Source organism: Mobula birostris, chromosome 31 (assembly GCF_030028105.1).
Source record: "Mobula birostris isolate sMobBir1 chromosome 31, sMobBir1.hap1, whole genome shotgun sequence".
NCBI lineage: Eukaryota > Metazoa > Chordata > Chondrichthyes > Myliobatiformes > Myliobatidae > Mobula > Mobula birostris.
In genome coordinates, this window is record NC_092400.1 from 32,265,987 (window position 1) to 32,285,301 (window position 19,315).

Consider the following 19,315-nt stretch of genomic DNA (forward strand, 5'->3'; position numbering starts at 1 on the left):
ATAGCAATACTACAGAAAGTGAGGTAGTGTCCAAGGGTTCAGTGCCCATTTAGGAATCGGGTGTCAGAGGGGAAGAAGCTGTTCCTGAATTGCTGAGTGTGTGCCTTCAGGCTTCAGTACCTCCTACCAGATGATAACAGTAAGATGGTATTTAATATTGTGGGTTCTTATCTTGTTTAGCAGCAGCATATGCGACATCCCGTCCAGGCACTTCTGTAAACCCCAGTAAGCAACATCCACTGGCTCTCCTTTGTCTATCCTACCCGTTATTACCTCAAAAAATTCCAACAGGTGGCGGGCGAGATTTTCCCGGAAGGAAACCATGCTAACTTTACCCTTTTTTATCATGTGTATGCGAGTATCCCAAAACCTCATCCTTAATAATGGGTTGAAATATCTTGTCAACCACTGAAGTATTGTTAACTGGCCTGTAATTTCCTGTCCGTTACATGTCTCCCTTCTTAAAGAGTGAAGCAACATCTGCAATTTCCCAGTCTTCCAAGAACCACTCCAAAATCCAGTGATTCTTGGAAGATCATTACTGATGCCTCCACGATTTCCTCGGCTACTCTTCCAGGACCTTGAGGTGTTGTCCATCTGGTCCAGGTGACTTATCTACCTTCAGATCTTTCATTTTCCCAGGCACTGAGATGCATTTTCTTGCAGCCCTGTCTGGCTGCACCATTGTGCGGTACGGAGGTTGCGAGGCATTGACCCCAAGACTCTACAGCGGATAGTAAAACCGTTGAGAGGATTGTCGGAGTCTCCCCCACCTCCCCCCTCCCGTGCGAATGGCCTGAAGCATCGTTGGGGATCCCTACCGCCCATCCCACAATCTCTTTGACCCACTACTGTCAGGAAGGAGGTACAGGACCATCAGGACTAGGAACGTCAGACTGGATGACAGCTCCTTCCCTCAGGCAGTGAGATTAATGAATACCCTGCCACCACTCAAGATTGTCGCTAGGACCGTAAGTTGTTCACTGTACTGTTTATCTGTGTTTCACACCACATACATTTTGAATTATATCTTAGATATGGTAATATTTTGGTTTAAAATGTACTGTGTGTGATGCAGTATATATTTTGTGGGTGCACCATGTTCTGTGGGTAGAACATTGTTTTCGTTTGGTTGTAGATACGTACAGTCAGACGACAATCAACTTGAACTTGATAAATTCAGGCAACACACATCAGAGTCGCTGGTGAACGCAGCAGGCCAGGCGGCATCTCTAGGAAGAGGTACAGTCGACGTTTCAGGCTGAGACCCTTCGTCAGGACTTCTCTAGGAAGAGGTACAGTCGACGTTTCAGGCTGAGACCCTTCGCCAGGACTTCTCTAGGAAGAGGTACAGTCGACGTTTCGGGCCGAGACCCTTTCTTTGTCCTGACGAAGGGTCTCGGCCTGAAACGTCGACTGTACCTCTTCCTAGAGATGCTGCCTGGCCTGCTGCGTTCACCAGCGACTCTGATGTGTGTTGCTTGAATTTCCAGCATCTGCAGAATTCCTCGTGTTTGCGTTGATAAATACACACTGGTATTCGTGTGTTTATGTACATTTTGTTTCATATCTGTACCGTAACCTCAACTTTATTTTATATTATTTTTTATCATTGTTGAAGAATGTTTTTATTGCATGTGGCGCCAACGCACCACAACAAATTCCTAAAACATTCAAGACTCAGAACTTTTTTTATTATCATTCTTCAGTACATGAGTGTAAAGGAAAACAAAATGATTGTTACTCTGCATAACCTCTACATAAGGAGGACAGTTTCTGTACAAAATAAGATATTGTATTATATGTGGAACAATAAGAAAACAGAATATTGCAATAATGGGGAAAGATTGAGACAGATCTGCATTTTATCACATACTTGTTTAACCTGTACTGGCATGATAAAACACACCAAAAACACACAGTTCAAGCAGTAGCCAGCAATTAAACACTGAATAATCCATCTTAAATAGTTTTAAATGATAATGAGGTCTCACTATTTGTATCATATTGTGCTAAATGAGAGTACTGAAGAGTAATTGTGAAAAGTTAAAATAATCTCGCATCAACTCGAATACATTTATTATATTTGAATATTCCTGATGTGATTTCCCAGTACCCCATAGGTGCATACAGTTCACTTAAATTAGTGTTTGATACATTTCTGGTAAGTGTTTTGGGTTCTTGCTTCCTGGCTGGCAAATCAGGATCTCTGTAGGCTGACAAGCATCTCAAAAATGAATGCATGTGGCTAAATTTCCAGGTTAATTACACTCACATCACGTACATTCAGTGGCCACTTTATCAGGTAGACCTGTACACCTACTCATTAATTCAAATATCTAATGAGTCACTCATGTGACAGCAACTCCATGTCAAGAGGTTCAGTTGTTGTTCAGACCAACATCGAAAGGAGAAGAAATGTGATCTAGGCGACTTTGAAAATTGCTGCCTGACAGGATGGTTTGAATATCCCAGAAACTGCTGATCACCTAAGATTTTAACCCACAACAGTCCTTAGAGTTTATAGAGAATGGTATATATAAAAAAACACTGAGCAGCTGTCATATGGGAGAAAACACCTTGTTAATGAGGGAGGTCAGAGGATAGTGGCCAGACTGTTTCAAGATGACAGGAAAGAGACAGTAACTCAAATAACCAGGCGTTACAATAGTGGTGTGTAGAAGAGCAACTCTGAATGCACAACATGTCAGACCTTGAAGTGGATATGCTTCAGCAGCAGAAATCCATGAAGGTCCATTTTCCTTCTCTGTCAGAGCCGTGGAAGTGCTGCTCCCTAATAGTAACACCAGAGGGCAGTGCAGGGCTATATTTGGAGCTCCATAACTTGTAGAAGATCATGGCCCTGCAGAAACTTGGTGCAAAATTGCCCATCAGAGTTCAAAGTAAATTTTATTATCAGAGTATATGTATGTCATAATATACAATGCTGAGTTTCATTTACTTGTGGGCATTCTCAACAAATCTGTAGAATAATATTTCTAACAGAATTACATCTGCAGCGTGCTACCACCCACACTGGACCCACTACAGTTCGCCTACCGACACAACTGATCAACAATAGCCACAGCTTTACACAGCAGTTCAGCAGCCAACAGCGTAATTCCCTCCACGCTCGACAAGAAGCTCAGAGATCTCGGCCTTCACCCTGCCTTGTGTAGCTGTATCCTGGACTTCCTGTCAGATCGCCAGCAGGTGGTAAGAGGGGGCTCCCTCACATCTGTCCCTCTGCCCCTCAACACAGGTACCCCTCAGGGCTGTGTATGAAGCCCCCTCCTTTACCCTCTGTATACCCACGACTGTGTTGCCACCCACAGCTCCAATCTACTAATTAAATTTGCTGTGATTCTACATTGATTGGCCTAATCTCAAATAATAACAAGGCAGCCTACAGAGAAGAAATCATCACCCTGACACTGTGGTGCCAAGAAAACAACCTCTCCCTCAATATCGGAAAAACAAAGGAGCTAGTTGTGGACTACAGGAAGAATGGAGACAGACTCACCCTTATTGACAGCAATGGATCTGGGGTTGAGAGGGTGAACAGTTTTAAGTTCCTCGGTATACACATCACCAAGGATCTCACGTGGTCTGTACACACCAGCTGTGTGGTGAAAAAGGCACAACAGCTCCTCTTTCACCTCAGACGGCTGAAGAAGTTTGGGATGGGCCCCCAAATCCTAAGAACATTCTACAGAAGCACAATTGATAGCATCCTGACTGGCTGCATCACTGCCTGGTATGGGAACTGTAGCTCCTTCAATCACAGGACTCTGCAGAGAGTGGTGCGGACAGCCCAGCGCATCTGTAGATGTGAATTTCCCACTATTCATGACGTTTACACACCTGTCTTTGTAAAAAGGGCCTGAAGGATCATTGGGGACCCAGGTCACTCCAACCACAAACTGTTCCAGCTGCTACCATCTGGGAAATGGTACCGCAGCATAAAAGCCAGGACCAACAGGCTCTGGGACAGCTTCTTCCACCAGGCCATCAGACTGATTAACTCATGTTGACACAACTGTATTTCTATGTTATATTGTTGTACATACTATTTATTATAAATTAGGGAGGGGGGAGAAGATGGCGGCGCGATGGCAGTGTGCGTGGCCACTTCGGTGATGATATCTGTTAGCTGTCAAGTAGGGGACCGTGCACAATTCTGATTTGATGGAGACAGACATGAGAGTACGGAGGACATCTGAAAAACTTCTGAAATGGCCGCTTTGCTGCCGCTGCTACTGTGTGGTAACCGGAATCTCCGGAGCTGAAGGCCTCGAAATCCTCGGCTTTGCGTGTTTTAGCGGCCGGGGAGAGGTTGAAGGCGCTCGGCAGAGGATGGCGCTCGGGAGGCTGGTCGGAAGCTCAGAGTTTTCGGATGGATGCACTCAGTGTCGGCTGTGGTCAGCTGCTTCCAAGGTATCGGCAAGTTGACGGTGCCTGGAGGTTTATGGCAGAGAGTTTCTCCCTTTTGCCTCCTGCTATCGGGGACTCGGGAGTCGATCGGCTCGGGACTTTGAGACTCTTTTTTTACTGTGCCTATGATCTGTTCTTCATCAAATTATGGTATTGCTTTGCACTGCTGTAACTATATGTTATAATTATGTGGTTCTGTCATACTAGATTTGGTCTGTCCTGTTTTCCGTGATATCACTTTGGAGAACCATTGTATCATTTCTTAATGCATGTATTCATTTCTAAATGACAATAAAAGAGGACTGAGCGTTCTCATATTCTAAGTTACATATTGTACATTTAGATGGACACGTAACATAAAGATTTATACTCTTCATGTGTATGAAGGATGTGAGCAATAAAGTCAATTCAATTCGATTCAGAATCAATGAAAGACTGCCAAGCTAGGGTGCACAACCAGTGTGCAGAAGACAACAAACTGTGAAAACACAAAAATAAGAAAAGCAATAATATAAATAAATAATAAATATTGAGAACATGAGATGAAAAGTCCTTGAATGTGAGCCATTGTGGGTACATTTCAAAGACGGGCAAGTGAAGTTGACTGAAATTATCATCTTTGTTTCAAGAGCTTGATGGTTGAGGGGTAGTAACTGTTCCTGAACCTGGTGGTGTGGGTCCTGAGGCTCCCGTACCCTCTTCCTGATGGCAGCTGCAAGAAGGGAGCAAGACTCGGGTGGAGGGGTCCCTGATGATGGATACCGCTTTCCTGTGACGGCATTTCATGTAAATGTGCTCAATGGTGGGGAATGCTTTACCTGTGCTGGACTAGGCTGTATCCACTACTTTTTATAGGATCACTCTGCAAACTTAAAATGCTGCCTTTCAGTTCCCTTTATTCTGGTTTATGCTGAGACCAAGTATTAGAGTGGTGAGTGCGTGGAATGGGCTGCCGGCGACAGTGGTGGAGGCAGACACGATAGGATCTTTTAAGAGACTCCTGGACAGGTGCATGGAGCTTAGAAAAATAGAGGGCTATGGATAACCATAGGAAATTTCTAAGGTAAGGACACGTTTGGCACAGCTTTGTGGGCCAAAGGGCCTGTATTGTGCTGTAGGTTTTCTGTGTTTCAATTACAAAATCAACTCCCTTCTTGAAACCTCACCCAAAATGACCATTCTTCACTTATGAATATAGATAATTCAGCAAGCTATTTTAATAGGAGAATTATCACAATTTATGTCTTAAATTTTGCTTTTGACCAGAACAATGCTACGGCTTTCGGTAGAGAGGTGTCAGATTGATAAAAAAACCTCACTGCTTCACCAGAGTGACCTGAACAGATTGAAATTGATGATGATAGGACAACTTCCTCCTAATTGATTTTCACTGTGCCATCCATCTGATTCCTACAGGTCACTGCGGGTAAAATTAGCCATAGAGAGCAAGGGAAAAAGTTAAGGAAATGAAGTAACAGGAAACTTCAGTTCACTGAGAAAGGACTCTAGCATTATGGAGAAAAGCAGTAGCAGAAAAAAAATCTTTAAGGCACTCCCTAAGAGTTTCAGGAAAAGAGATGGAGCTACAATTCCAAACATAATGGATGGGAAAACTATTAGTCAAATAAATATTATTCATAAGTGATTATGAAATAGAATATAGCATAACTGATTTAGTGTGATAGTTTTGTAGCAATGAGGTATCCTGGCCAGTTTCAATGGTACTGAAATTCTGTGGTGATTCAACTTTTCTCTACAATAACCTTTAGACAGGCTAAATCACAGAGATATGGCATAAATGCCCATGTTCTACATTGGTTCCTTAAGGTTGTTACAGCTGGGGGTGGTAATGGGGAAAAGCTCCCAGTACCTAATGCTCCCAAAGGTGAGCATCTCAAATAGCCTCGGACAACCAAGTCCAGCTCCTGTCCTTCACACGTGGCTTAGCTACGAAGCCCAGTGAAACCGTTTCCACTGACAGAAGAAATGGGAAAAGGTGGGTTACTGGTGCCTTGAAACCAGTCGCTTCAGGCAAATGCGGCTCGTCAGCTGTGGCTGGCAGCTCATCCAGGAGAAAGAGAACTCTGATCACAAGTCTCCGCTGCCTTGTGGCTATACCCACTCACGGGGAAGGCCTTGGGTGTAAACCCTGTGGGAAAAATCTGCAGCTCGAGTCCCTGCACTGAGTTCAACGGTGACTGACGACTCCTGCGACGCTACTGGCGCCAAACTGTATCGGTCCCTGCGGTTCCTTTGGGTTCATCAGATGTGTGGAGAGGGGGAGCTTGCTCCACGGGTAACAGCTTGCTCTCCATATTGACTTGCCCAGGCTTGTGTATCTAGACAGCTAGTGTGCAACATCCATGGTCGACCCTGACCGCTAGAGACTTCTCAACCTGTGTTCTACATCAGCTCTCCTGCTCTCCTGCTAACATCATGTCAGAGCATCACCAAAACATCTTTGGAGTTGTTTCAGGGAGGGTATTTTATGACATTCGGAATCACAACCTGGTTTAATATCACTGGCATACGCATGTCGTGAAATTTGTTGTTTTCGTGGCAGCAGTACAGTACTAAAATCTATGAATTACAGTTAAGTATTAAATAGTTAAATTATATAAGTAGTGCAAAAAAAGTTATGAGTTAGTGTTCTCAGGTTCAATGTCCCATTCAGAAATCGGATGGCAGAGGGGAAGGAGCTGTTCCTGAATCACCGAGTGTGTGCCTTCAGGCTTCTGTATCTCCTTCCTGATGGTAACAGTGAGAAGAGAGCACTACCTGGGTGATGAGGTCCTTACTGACGGACACTGCCTTTCTGAGGCATCGCTGCTTGAAGATGTCCTGGATACTGCGGAGGCGAGAGCCCAGGACAGAGCTGACTAAGTTTACAACTCTCTGCAGCATACTTTGATCCTGTATAGTAGCCTCACCCCCCATGCCAGACGGTGATGAAACCACCTAGAATACTCGCCATGGTACATCTGTAGAAATTTACTTTAGAAGACACACCGTCTCCTCAAATTCCTAATGAAATATAGCCACTGTCGTGCTTTCTTTCCAGCTGCACCGATATATTGGGTCACAATTCTCCTTTGGTAGAGACGTATCTCCACCGCACCACCAGTATATAATGTACTCCTATAGTCAGATCATATTAAGATTATGCTGAATTACGTCTGCACCCCAGTGCACGTCCTTCATTTGATTTCCATTGGATGGAATGAGGAGTGGCCTCAGTGGGATGATAGAATTTGAAGGCACAGAAGATTTGTTACACCAGTGAAGAAAATTCAGCCACGTTAAGAGATGAAAGCAATGACAAACAGTTTACTGACAGGGAGTGCATGGAAAGGAAAGATAAGGGGGTCATTAGGAAACAACAGAAATGAATCACACAAATCAGGAGAAAGAATTCTTTTTCAAGGACAGGGTTTTATGTTCAAAGTTAAAGGTTGCTTCCTGTTGAAAGGAAGGACAAGGACAGCTGATAAACACTGGAGACAATTAAAATGTCAGGACAGACACAAGCCAAGAAGTTTTCTTTCTGCTACATTTTTTTCTAAACTTATCACTTGGGTGACCCCCATCACCCAGGACGTGCCCTCTTCTCATTGCTACCAACAGGGAGGAGGTACAGGAGCCTGAAGGCATAAACTCGATGATTCAGGAATAGCCTTTTCCCCTCTGTCATCCAATTTCTGAATGGACATTGAACCCATTAATGTTACGTCACTACTTGGAATGGAGGGAATTTAAAGACAGTATTTTAAGTTTGCAGAGCGATGGACGATTTTACTGCATACAATGTGCCAAATCTCTGCAGTGTTAAGATCTTCAGCAAGTCATGCAACTCGAAGTGTAGCCCTGCACGCCCTCTGTCGTCACAATTAGGGAGTATCCCTTCCACGGTTTTGATTGAGAAGAGAAATTCATATTTGTGGTTCTCTGCTCCTGTAGAAATACGTTTGTGATCTTCTGCTGCTCTAGCCCATACTCTTCAAGGTTCAACCTGTTGTGCGTTCAGAGATGCTCTTCTGCACACCACTGTTGTAACGTGTGGTAATTTGAGCTATTGTTGTCTTCCTATCATCTTGAACCAGTCCGACCTTTCTCACTAACAAGGTGTTTTTGCCCACATAACTCCCACTCACTGTGGAGAGGATCACCCCATCCTCCCGCCACCACAACAGGGACAGAGTTCTCCTTGTCCTCACCTACCACCCCACCAGCCTCCGGATCCAGCACATTATCCTCCGCAACTTACGCCACCTTCAACAGGACCCCACAATTAAGCACATCTTTCCCTCTCCACCCCTCTCCCTTTCTGCAGGGATCGGTCCCTCCGCGACTGCATGATCCACACATCCCTCCTCACGGATCTCCCACCCGGCACTTATCCATGTAAGCGTAAGTGCTACACCTGTCCCTACACCTCCTCTCTTGCCACCAATCAGGGCCCCAAATAGTCCTTCCAGGTGAAGCAACACTTCACTTGTGAGTCTGTTGGGGTCATCTATTGCACCCGATGCTCCTGGTGCGGCCTCCTCTACATCGGTGAAACCTGACGCAGATTGGGGTACTGCTTCATCGAACACCTCCACTCCATCTGCCACAACAGACAGGATCTCCTTGTAGCCACCCACTTCAACTCTGCTTCCCATTCCCATTCAGCTATGTCCATACATGGCCTCCTCTATTGCCATGATGAGGCTAAACTCAGGTTGGAGGAGCAACACCTCATATACCGTCTAGGTAGTCTCCAGCCCCTTGGTATGAACATAGAATTCTCCAACTTCCGGTAATTCCCTCCCCCTCCCTTCCTCTATCCCTATGTCACTCTGCCCCTCCCCCAGCTCCCTCATGGTTCTGCCTCTTTCTACTACCCATTGTGTTTTCCCCTATTCCTTCTTCATCTTTCCTGCCTATCACCCCACTGCTACCCCTCCCCCACCCCTTTATCTTTCCCCTTACTGGTTTTTCACCTGGAACCTACCAGCCTTCTCCTTCCCACCCTCCCCCCACCTTCTTTACAGGGCCTCTGCCCCTTCCCTTTTCAGTCCTGACAAAGGGTTCCAGCCCGAAACATTGACTGATTATTTCCAGGGATGCTGCCCGACCTGCTGAGTTCCTCCAGCATGTTGTGAGTGTTGATCTGTCTCATTCTTTTCCCACTATTGGGATATTCTGTTTGCTCATGGGGGCAGGTGGTGGATGGTCATTTGAGCAGCTGGTGCACATCACAAGTCCTGGTTATGTGACCACTGACATCAATACTCTGAAGTATTGATAATAGCTGGGGTCACCCATCTTGTAAAGACACTGCCCAGAAGAAGGCAATGACAAACCACTTCGGTAGAAAAATTTGCCATGGACAGATGGAAGACCATGATCACCCACATCATACAACATGGCACATAATGATGACGTCATACGACATGGCACATAATGATGATGAAGATATATCGGTGGCCATTTCCTGCTGACAAACAAAGGACAGCTCTCACGTCCAGATTTAGGGGAAGTGAGTGATGCAAGTTTAGAATTGGAAGATCTTGCCTCCTACATAATGGGAACATGATCTGTTCACTTCCACGGAGTGAAAAATCAGAAGGGTGTGTAAAATAACAAGGTGTACAATGAGCATCCCATCAGTGAACTTCTGGGTTGTCCACTGCCACTGAAAATGAAAAGCAGGATTTCCTATCCCAATACGGAAACAAGATATGCTTAATTAATATGTCATAAATAAAGGAGATAAGTTGATGGGTTTCTAGCTTGACATGAAGACAAAGGTTGTTGCATGCAACGTGAAGATTTAAAGTTACAGCCCCCAACTGATAAACGTCACCTTTGAAATTAACTGCTTGATTCAGTCTCAAACGAAGATGTTGTTGTCCTTGAGTGTCGGTGCTATCTTGGTGATAGACTGGCTGTGCTGTTTATCTTTCAGTTACATTCCAAAGACAGAAAAAGGGCAAGGAAGATTTTGAACTACAGTAGAATGTTTTCAATGTGTTTCATTGTTTTAGATACTTTATCATTTGCAGCCGAATGGTGGAAATAGTGTATTATACCCTTACAGAAATCAAAGCCACAAAAATCTTACTTTCTTGCTTAGCTCCTAATGCTTTGGGAACGATGCCTCAAAAAGGCAGCATCCATCATTAAGGACCCCCAGCAAGCAGGGTATACCCTCTTCTAATTACTATCATCAGGCTGAAGGTACACACTCAGATTCAGCAACAGCTTCTTCCCCTCTGCCATCAGATTACTGAATGAACATTGAACCAATGAACAGTAGCTCACTACTCTTTTACATGACTTAATTTAAATATATATAATCTTATTGTAGTTTATCATTTAAAATATATTATGTAATGCATTGTACTGCTGCTGCATAACAAATTTCGTGACGTGTCGGTGATATTAAACCTGATTCTGGATTGAACAGAACTTCTATATCTACTCTACATCCAGCAGGTGTATCTGCTGTAAAATACAGTGTTGTTTCAATTTCTTGCCATACTGCGTTATTCTCAAGATTACTTTATTTTAGGATGAATTATTACTTTCCTGATATTCTGTTTGCTGCTCACAATTGACATAGTCCATCTGATGGTAATGTAAAGGAAGCATCTTTGTGAATACCTTTATAGTTCCTGGGTCTGCAAAGCACATATAGCTAATAACCAACAAAAGGCAAATTTATAGACATTTTTAATGAACTTCAGAGTATGGTACTAATGCAAAACTCTTGTCATTAGAACCTTCCACATTCATGTTCACTATTCCTCCTTTGCGTTATCTATCTCTCTATTTCATTCATTCATTATGTGTTGTGTTGTATGACGTGGGCAGACATGGTCTTTCCACGACCATGACTGTTCTTGGCAAATTTTTCTGCAGAAGTGGTTTGCCATTGCCTTCTTCTGGGCGGTGTCTTTACAAGACGGGTGACCCCAGCCATTATCAATACAATACTCTTCAGAGATTGTCTGCCTGGCGTTAGTGATCGCATAAGCAGGACTTGTGATGTGCACCAGCTGCTCATATGACCATCCACCGCCCGCTCTGATGGGGTCACGTGACCCTGATCAGGGGCTAAGCAGTTGCTACACCTTGCCCAAGGGTGAACTGCAGGCTAGAGACATATTCCTTCCCTGCCACCCAGATCTATCTATTTAATTATTAATTTATATTGTAACTTAAAGTAATGATATGCCTGCATGGTACTGCTGCCACAGATTTCCCCCGACTTCAGTGGTAATAAATCTGATTGAGCATATTTGCAAATCATTAATTGTCAGAAATTTTGTGAAAAGACAGGGTAGTAATTCTGGATTACTGCCTGTGCCACGTGCCAGTGAGGGTAAGAATAGGATGCTTTGCCTGTTGAACGTGTGGCTGAGGGACTGGTGCAGGGGGCAGACATTCAGATTTACGGATCATCGGCATCTCTTCTGGGGAGGTATGACCTGTACGCAAGGGACAGGTGACACCTGAACCCAAGGGGGTCCAATATTCTTGTGGGCAGGTTTGCTAGAGTTGTTCAGGAGGGTTTAAACTGATTTGGCAGGGGATGGGAACTGGTTTGATAGTGCTGTAGATGAGGTAGTTGACTCACAAATAGGGGCAACATATAGTGAGACTCCCAGCAAGGAGAGGCTGATGACAGGGAGAAAAATTGCAATCAACAGGATGAGCTGCAACGTAAAAGGCGGACAAAACCGACTGCGCGCTATATACAGAATGAGGTAAATTAACTTGTAGCACATTTACAGATTGGCAAGTACGATGTTGTAGGCATCATTGAATCATGGCTGAAAGAAGATTATAGCTGGCAGCTTAATGTCCATTGTATTGAAAGGACAGGCAGGAAGGCAGACAGAGGATGGAAGAAGTGACATGGGTCGCAAGGTGTTGAATCATTGTGGATAGAGCTAAGGAACTGAGTAAAAACTCCCTGATGGGAGTTGGCCACTCTATATCGCCACGGACTGAAGGATGCCTTGACTTGGGAGAGCCAGCAGGGAACTTAGAGGTTCTGATCGACCAGTGCATCCTCCCAATATTCATCTGGCAGAACGGAAGTGGGATCACTTCAGGAGATCGAGGACAGCCAGTCCGAGCCCAGATCCTATGCATTGCTATTCCACTCCCCAAGCATGAAACACGACCAGCCCGTCACCTGCTCAAGACCCAACTGAACCCATGCAGAGGTACAGGTACAGTCAGGACGAAGGGTCTCGGCCTGAAACGTCGACTGTACCTCTTCCTAGAGATGCTGCCTGGCCTGCTGTGTTCACCAGCAACTTTGATATGTGTTGCTTGAATTTCCAGCATCTGCAGAATTCCTGTCGTTTGAACCCATGCAGGTTGGTGGCGCTGGACTATCGGCCAATGAGAGGTCCCAGTGTTGGAGTCAAGGTCGCTGTTTTTACTGCAGGGAAGCAGGTCACCTGCGGGCCGAATGTCTGAAGCTGCAGCCACCTGGAGAACAGCCAAGACTCTCCAGTGTCGGGAGGGCGGTGACGCGATAATAGCCATTAAGCCCAATTCCACCGATTTGGGCTTTGTGCTGAGGGCAGAGTTCACCTGTGATAAGAACTTGACGCAGGTAGAGGCTTCTGTGGACTCAAGGACGGCGGGTAATTTTCTGCACTTAAGAACCACCCATCGGTTTGACATACAGTACCAAGATCAGAGTTGAGCCAGTCCATGCCCACAGCAGTCCTAGATGGCTACCCGCTAGGCTCTGGGCAGATGCAGCAATAAACAGTGGGGTTGCAGATGAGGTTAGGGCATCATGTGGAAGACACAGGTTCCTGCATTATTGACTCTCCACTCTGTCACTCTGAGGTGGCTTCTTTAACTCATATGTTTTGGTCCTGTCCTCTTTTGGAAAAAAGTTGGAAAGATATTTTTGATATTATCTCAACAGGTCTGTGTTTTGATTTACAACTCCATCATATTACGGCAATTTTTGGATTGCCAATGGTAGAACATAGATTTTTATCTTCTTCAGCCTGTCGGATGATTGCATTTGTTACCTTAATGGTCAGAAGATCCATTTTATTGAACTGGAAGGAGACCAATCCTACTACTACATTCCAATGGTTTTCCCAAACTATATTATGTTTAAATTTAGACAAAATTAGAAGTGATATTTTTGATCCTTCGGTTAAATTTGAAGAGACTTGCAAACCACTTATTCAACATTTTCATATGATGTAATTTGAGCTTTCGGAATCCTTCTTATTAACTTAAAATATATGAATAGCGGAGCGGAGTTGACGACGTTATTGAACGTGTTTGATTTAAGATTAATGCTCTAGCCTTGTTTTGTTCCGTTTGCTTTTTTGGGTTTAGTATTTAGTTTTTTTTTGTTTCTTTTTGGGGTTTTGCTTTATATTTTTTCTTTTTATTTCTTTTTTCTTTATGATTAATTACATCATGAGTTTGGAAGTCTATTATACATGTGTAATCTGAAATCTTTTCTGTATATGCTTATTAACAATAAGATTATTCCAATCTCTCTGTATCATCATTGTTATTTTGTTTATAACTTTGGAAAATTACTAAAAGGATTTAAAAAGAAAGGAAAGACTCTCCACTCATACCCCTGATCCTTGGGTACCCTTGGCTATCTCAGCATAAGCCAACCGTGGACTGGAGGGAGGGGAGAATCATTGCTTGGTCCAGTCACTGTAAGAGGCTTTGTTTGTGGCATGGTGTTCTGACACCCAGACTCTCCCGTGACAAATGCCCAGTAAGACGGCAGCCCTCAGTGTGCGGGAACCCAAGATCTTCCAGAGACCTAGCCTGGTCCTCAAGAGCGGCAGGCTGGTTCTGGCCAATGGGACTGTGAGAGTCCCGACACCGTCTCGTAGGGATCCCACAAGAACCAGAGAGAAGGAATCTCTAGTTCAGGAAAGGCCCAAGGTGATGTCTGAGTGGTCTGGAAAACTTGCGGCTAAGCCCAAGGAATCCATTTGCCAGGTCTTGAGGAAAGGAAAGGCTCCTTTATGCCGACCCCAGCAGTGCAAGAATCCTCTGTAACACCTCGCTGCCATTGCCTGAGGATACAGATGGAGATTTGGACTCTGATTGGGCCACTGTTTCTATGAGTGAACAGGGAGGGGACTCTGAGGTCTGTCGAATCACCCCTGTCTCCTCAGGAGTCATCCTCGAAGGAAGGTCCGGTGGAGATAGCAACATCCAAACCCTTCCATCTACAAGGATCTGGAGGAGGTCTTCAACAAGGGAAAGGCCTCGATTCTTCCACCTCACCGAGCCTACGACTGTGCTGCAGACCTGCTGCCCGGTACTTGTCCCCTGTGGGATCACTTGTACACACTCTCAGGTCCAGAGGAATGGAGGAGTCTATAAAGGAAGCTCTTTCGGCCCTCCACCTCACCCGCCGGTGCAGGCATCTTCTTCATACAAAAGAAGGGTGGGAGCCTGCAGCTGTGCATTGATTACAGGGGATAAACGTATAATGGGCAGGAATTGCTACCCGCTTCCACTCATGAATACAGTCTTTGAGATGCTAAAGGAGTGAGGGTAGTCACATAACTAGACCTACAGAGTGCGTACAATCTGGTCCGTATCAGGGAAGGCGATGAGTGGAAGACTGCATTCAATATACCACCTGGTCATGGTCATTCGCTTCAGCTGTGTGAACGCTCCAGCCATTTTCCAGGTCTTTATTAATGAAATGCTCCGGAATACTCTCCATAAGTATGCCTTCCTCTACCTGGAAGATATCCTAATCTTCTGGAAGTCCATGGAGGAACACTTCACTCATGTCAGGGACGTTTCAAAGAGGCCTCTAGACCATGGACTTTATGTCAAGTTAGAGAAGTCTGAATTTCATGTGACGACTGTTTCATTTTTGGGTTTCATCATTTCCAATGGCAACTCAAGATTGGCCCTACCAAGACCCAGGCAGTCAGCGAATAGCTACCACCCACCCAATATCACACTAGTCCAGAGTTTATATAGAATATATATTGTATAATATAATATCAAACACAAATCCTCGAGTTTGCTAACTTGTAGAAACACAGAAATCTACAGCACATTACAGGCCCTTCGGCCCACAATGTTGTGCCAACCACCTAACCTACTCTAGAAGCTGCTTCGTATTTCCCTACCGCATAGCCCTCCTGATGACGTCATCAGGAATGTCAGCTCAGGGGCAGCTCTGCTGACGGCGTAACTAAGAAATCCACGGGTCCTTTTGTCTGGACAATTAAGGCAGAGGCTGCTTTTGCAGAGCTTAAGTTCAGATTAGCTCCTATCTTGATTCCTCCTCACCTGGACCTTCCCCTCATTGCAAAAGTGAACGCCTGAGACATCGGAGTGGGTGTTGTCTTGTCCCAACGACTACCTTCGGACAGTAAAGTGCACTCTTGTGCATTCTTCTCTGGGCAGCTATCCCCAGCAGAGAGGAACTATGACATTGGGAATTGGGAGATTCTTGCAGTTAAGTTAGCCTTGGAGGAGTGGTGTCACTGGCTCGAGGGGGCCAAGAACCCTTTCATCGTTTGGACTGACCACAAGAACCTGGTTTATACTCAGGAGGCCAAGAGGCTGAATTCCAGACAGGCCAGGTGGGCTTTGTTCTTTAACAGCTTTGGATTCATCCTGACCCATCGACAGGGCTCGAAGAACCAGAAGCCAGATGCCCTGTCCCATCAGTTTGACGAACCGGACTGAGAGGAACAGCCAACCACCATTTTGCCCCAGGATGGGGTGGTAGCGCCAACTTGTTGGGGAATCAATGCTCTAGTTCACAAGGCCCAAAGCAAGGGGAGATTCCCAAGAACTATCCTCCAGGTCAGCTGCTTGTCCCAAGTTCCGTCTGGTTCCATGTAGTCCATGGGGACATTTGTCCAGGATGACTGCACACACAGGAATTACCAGCACCAAGTTTATCAGGAGGGGTATTTGTGGCCCAGAATGACAAAAGAGGTTTGATAGTACATGCAGGTATGCAAGGTGTGTGCCTGGAACAAGGAGCACCATACATGACCTCAAGGATTCCTTCATTCCTTACCTGTTCCAGAAAGACCTTGGGCACATGTCTCCATGGACTTTGTCACGGGTCTTCCACCAACCAAGGGGAAGACTGTCATCATGGTTATTGTCAATTGGTTTTCGAAAGCCTGCAAGTTCATTGCATTGGAGAAGCTATTGTCTGTGGAGGAGATGGCCAAAATTGTCCTGGACCAGGTCTTCAGGGTCTGTGGATTCCAGGTGGACATTGTCTCAGATTGTGTTCCACAATTCACATCACATCTCTGGTGGGTGTTCTGCAAAGGAATAGGGGCAACAGCAAGCCTTTCCTTTGAGTTTCACCCGCAGTCCAATGGCCAGATGGAGCAGACCAACCAGGATCTAGAACATACACTGAGATGCCTGACCTCTGGAGGACCTGATGAGTGGTGAGACCATTTGATGTGGGCAGAGGTCACCCACAACACCTCACAGCATTCAGTGTGCAGGATGTTACCGTTCGAGTGTCAGTTTGGTTATCCTCCGCCTCTCTTTCTGGAACAAGAGAAGGAGGTTGAGGTCCCTGCAGTGGAAAATCTCGTCCAATGCTGCAAGCAAAAATTGATTAAGGCAAACAAGATTTTGCTGGACTCTACCCGAAAGCAGAGACCGAGGTGAACCGAAGGAGAAGACGGTGACCTGCTTTGCAGCCTGGGCAACAGGTCTGGCTGTCCAAGTTCATTGGACCCTTTGAAATCCTGAGGAAAGTAAACCCAGTGGCTTACATCTTGCAGCTCCCCAAGATCCTAAAGATCAACCCCACCTTCCATATGGCTAAATTAAAACCTGTCTGCACCAGCCCCTTAGCCCCACCACCATCGACCCCATGGTCACCCAGGTTTATTGAGGGGGAACAGGTCTTCCTGTTGAGAAGACGTTTGCACTCACGTACTCTTCGGGGTACTCAGCCGTACTTCATGGACTGGGAAGGATTTGGTCCTGAGGAGAGGTGCTGGGTGCCTGAAAGAGACAACTTGGATTCAGCTCTCATCCACGACTACCATCACCTCCTCCCCACGCAGCCAGGGCCATCAGGAGTCAGCCATGGCGGAGCGTTTCCTGTATGAGATGCTCTCAATCACGCCAGCGTCTGGGATTTAGATTGTCATGGGGTCCTGAATTACCCTTATGAACTGTGCTTTTGAAAAGAGAGAGAAAGAGAGAGTTATTTAACACTGACATCTTGTTTTTAAAGAGAGGGAGAGATGAAGACAGCTTTGGATGATGTTATGGGTTTTCTGCAGCATGTTTACATTTTTACAAGGACACTGGTTTCAGCTTCTGTATTCTTACAGAGAGAGGGGGTGGATCTGTTTTGATGGGCGGTGCGATAAATAGAAGGTCAGATGATAAATGGCAGCCACATGGTTTTGGACACTGAATGAACTTTGTTGTGCCCACAGAAAAAGTGGGTTTGGAGGATCGATCAGTGGCTCTCGCAGTGTGAAAAGGGTGTGACCGGTGGGGAATTATTTGTGTGTCAACCCTTGCCTGGGTTGATAATTCCACCACAGAAGAACGGTCCCCTCTGTTGTGGTCACAGTCGGTGACTTCTAAAGGATTTCAGAGGACAACGGGAAGACCGACGGCGTCAGCTCACCTGAAGACTCAAATCTCTCCCTCTCTCTCTCCATCACTACTCAACTCAATACCACGAACTGAACTTTACTCATCATCGTAAGACTATCTATTTACCCCTAGACTTGAGGAAGCTTGGTTTTCAGATATTTCCACACTTACTGATAAATATATAAATAAAATTATTGCTAACCTGTTTGATTTATCTGCATTTATATTACTGTATTGCGTAGTTACTAATAAATACCATTAGTTAAAAGCAATACTGGACTCCAAAGTGTTTTTCATCTCTGCTTGTTCTTTAACCCGTCACGGGGTACGTGACAAGATGCTCTAACACCCTGGAGTATGGATCTCCTGCATGGCCCCTTCAAGGGTTCAGCATGGTCCCGCTTATTGACAGTCATGTTTTGGGCACCAAGAACTGAGTATTTAGGGAACACCTGAACTGCAGTTCAGTGCTCAATCATAAGCCTATCGCCTAGCGATTGTTTTGTGCTCAGATCCAGATTGATACTGTGTCTCAAACCTTGGTTCAGATACCCCAGCATTTGGGTCCAAACCATCCTTGTCAAGGACTCTCGTCACAGTTTTGAGGAAGTAGAGAGGCTACAGAAGGACTTGGACAGATTAGGCGAATGGGCAAAAAAGTAGCAGGTGGAATACAGTGTCAGGAAGTGTATGGTCATTCACTTTGGTAGAAGAAATGAAAGGGATGACTAGGTTCTAAATGGAGAGAAAATACAAAAGTTTGAGACGCAAAGGGATTTGGGAGTCCTTGTGCAGGGTTCCCTAAAGGTTAATTTGCAGGTTGAGTTTGTTGTAAGGAACTCAAATGTGATGTTGCGTTAATTTCAAGAGGACTAGAATATAAAAGCAAGGATGTAATGTTGAGACTTATAAAACACTGTTGAGGCCTCACTTGGAGTATTATGAGCAACTTTGGATGCTTATCTTAGAAAGGATGTGTGAAACTAGAGAGGGTTCAAAGGAGGTTCATGAAAATGATTCCAGGATTGAACAGCTTGTCATATGAAGAGCATCTGATGGCTCTGGTCCTGTATTCACTAGCATTCAGAAGGTGACCTAATTGAAACCTATTGAATGGTGAAAGGCCTTGGTAGAGTGTATGTGGAGAGGATGTTTCCTATGGTGAGGGAGTCTAAGACTAGAGGTCATAGCTTCAGAATAAAGGGGCATCTTTTTAGAATGGCGATGAGGAGGAATTTCTTTAGCCAGAGAG